The sequence below is a fragment of the Pinus tabuliformis genome, chromosome J (assembly GCF_031772625.1).
Source record: "Pinus tabuliformis cultivar Carrire ecotype Pingquan chromosome J, CPIR1, whole genome shotgun sequence".
NCBI classification, from domain to species: Eukaryota; Viridiplantae; Streptophyta; class Pinopsida; order Pinales; family Pinaceae; genus Pinus; species Pinus tabuliformis.
The window spans coordinates 1,431,005,968-1,431,008,980 of record NC_142295.1 but is presented as its reverse complement, the minus strand read 5'-3'; positions in this window follow the sequence as shown (position 1 = coordinate 1,431,008,980).

The following is a 3,013-nucleotide window of genomic DNA, read 5'->3' as shown; positions in this document are numbered from 1 at the left end:
TGATCAGTGCATAATGATAGATGCTCTTGTGTTGCTGTGCTGGGCTCTTTCTTTGCACCAAGGGCACCATCCTCTCTATATTTCGGCACATGAAGAATGGAATGTTCATCATTCGTACCTGTGTGAAATGCATCAACAAACGGATATGGTACGAATATAAACGTGAAAATCTGCCCTCGCAAGTGAAATAGCGAATGATGATCCTCATCAAAGGTGCATACTCGTCTCTTAAGAATCTGAAGGGAAAAACAACAGTTAGGTGCCTCATATATACAGGTTTGATATATGGCTCATAATGAAATCTGTCCAACTGCTGGCGCTTGTTCCACTCTTCTCCAATATTGGGTATCCCTGTTGCTTGAGCAACAATCTCGGGTGACAATGTGAAGTCCACTCCTGCAAGATTCACATGCCCATTGTGCAAATGTAGGACAAACAAGCGGACCAATTCCCTGTGGTGCTGAATTTGGGAGATTCTCTCGCAATATTCATAACATGATTGGTATCGGAAACATGTCACTGCAAGTGGACAAGCTTGTAGATAAGCCAAAGAGGTGGGCTCCTCCCTGACATGCTGACCACCTTTACCACCCCTGTGATGCCTCCTTGGCACCTCTACCTCTGGTGTTGATTCATGGTCATCACTTTGCTCATAATTTGTTTCGGTTTCTGACATGGTTTTGGAGGCAAGTGACTGAAAAATAATGCTGACTGTGCACCCAATGAACTGCTGTTTTGACTTGTTTAAATGCTGAAAAGATTTTGAGAGAGAAATAGTTTTGGTGGCTTGCTGGAGATTTCCTGAGCAAGAAACCCTACGCGTAGCGCACCCAGCCTGATGCGTAGCGCACCTCCAACGCGTAGCGCCTGAGTTAATTTGCACTGGAAAATGCGCACTGATGCGTAGCGCGCCCCCAACGCGTAGCGCGCCTCCTCTGATGCGTAGCGCGCCGCTGTAATTGCCCAATTCGCCCAATGAACTTTAAAATCGACTTGACAAGTATTCTCTTGAAGTGTTGAGAGGCAAATGAGTTACCAATGAGGAGGGAGGGACTTTTATAGGCTCACTTTTGAATTTAATTTGCCCAAAACCCACTTTATAATGTTTTTGAAATGACACTTTTTTGAATTAATTGCTGCTGACTTCTGGTTTCCTTTTTTCAAAATAAATTGGTTGAAATGATGATTTCTCTTGAAAATTTTTGCAGGGATAGCTTCTGAGATGTCTTGGCAAAGGAGACCAAGGCTGCATGCCAACTTTCGGAGAATTTGAACTTTTTACAAAAATGAGATAATGACCTTTGTCTTCAAAAATAGGGTTTTTGAAAACAAGGTAAAAATTAGCTGTACAATGATAAGAGTTATTAAAATGATGCTTTATGACGGACATCCCTCTGGCCTGCTGGTCCTTTATGACATCTCAAGACAAAGCTTGACTCAACCCTAGACCTAAGACCTTGACATTTAAAACAGGGAAATGACCTTGTGAAGATTTTATTTACTCAAGAAAACATGATCCAGCAGTGCCAAACAAGAGGGGAATAAAAGACATAAGCTTCTCCACCAGGGTTATGGCATGCCTAATGGGATGCAACATGATCACACTGATGAGACACCTAATTATGAAATGCAAAGAGTTTTGATCTCTGGTGGAGGGCTACTTGACCGACTCTAACAAAACCTTCACGAGCTCTTCCTCGCTTTCTCACGGAGGTGAAATAAAGGGGCTAGTTTCTATTTCTGCACTACCTTCATTTCTGTAGATCCTCCCACTTTGCATAGCCCCAAACATCAATTTATTTGCATAACCCGCTTTTCACACAGTAGAATCTTAATCCAAGTGTTCAAATATTTAACATACTTACCTCACGGTCCTTTGAGGAAGCGTCATTCCACCTCGCTATAGCTGACTGAAGTATCTACTGCGAACTCGGTGATAAATCCTCCTATAATTCAATCAAGCCACTGGTCCACAATGCATTTGATCTTATCTTCCGATGCTTCCAATATGAGCACCAACTCTGGAGTCCACATAATAGGTTTGTCGAGCCTACACCTTCCTTGACTGTCTGCTGCTTTGCGATCCACTCGTACAACTCAAAGGGGAAGGATGCAAAGAAAATTTCATGGATCTCCATATATAAGTAGAAATCTAACCACTCTTCAATCCCTTTCTTTGTCAGATTCTAGTGATACGACATTAGACATGTCTATGCAGATCTTGATCCCGGCAATGGAGCCATTTGTTGGCTTATTGGGCCCTGACCCAGGTTCAGAGTTAATTTAGCCAAACAAATCCCTGTACTGTTGGCCCTTTCGGCAACAGTTCGTGGAGCGTGGACTGAGGTCTCACCCGATGTAGTATGGGAGGGTGCTAGAACTAGGTTTCTGCACCTTGGAGATGTCTGATGAGTTCAAGTGGTCTGTGTTTTGACCCTACACACTGGTTGCTTCGTGCACCTTCCCGTACCTCGCAGCCTGATATATTGCCCTCGCACAACGCTACTGAGGGGCTGAACGTGGTACTTCTGTGTTATTAACCAAGCCCTTACTGGTATTCTAATGTTAGTTGATTATCTTTAGCCTACTTGCATGCTTTATGTTATACTTAACAACATAAACCATTCATACAGGTGCGTGTAGTAAATAAACAATATATTTTCAAATCATATCAAACATGCATTACCCAAGAACAGATACACAAAATTATGACAAAACTTCTCTTTATTAATTCCTTCCTTGGTTACAGACCCGACTTGCCCTTTGCAATCAACTACAGGGGTCCGCACACTCAGCTGTGGACTACTAGGCCTCTGCGCACTCAGCTGCAGAGCCTTCTCCTACTCTACGACCCAAAGACACACTTCAACTTATGACTCAGTTACTTAGACTCCTTTTTATCTCCTCTTATCTATCTCTTTTTACACTTAGAGCCTCGTTCTATTTATACAATCCCATGGTCCGCGGACCATGGGCAGGTCTATCTAGCTGACATTTCATTACAACACTAGGG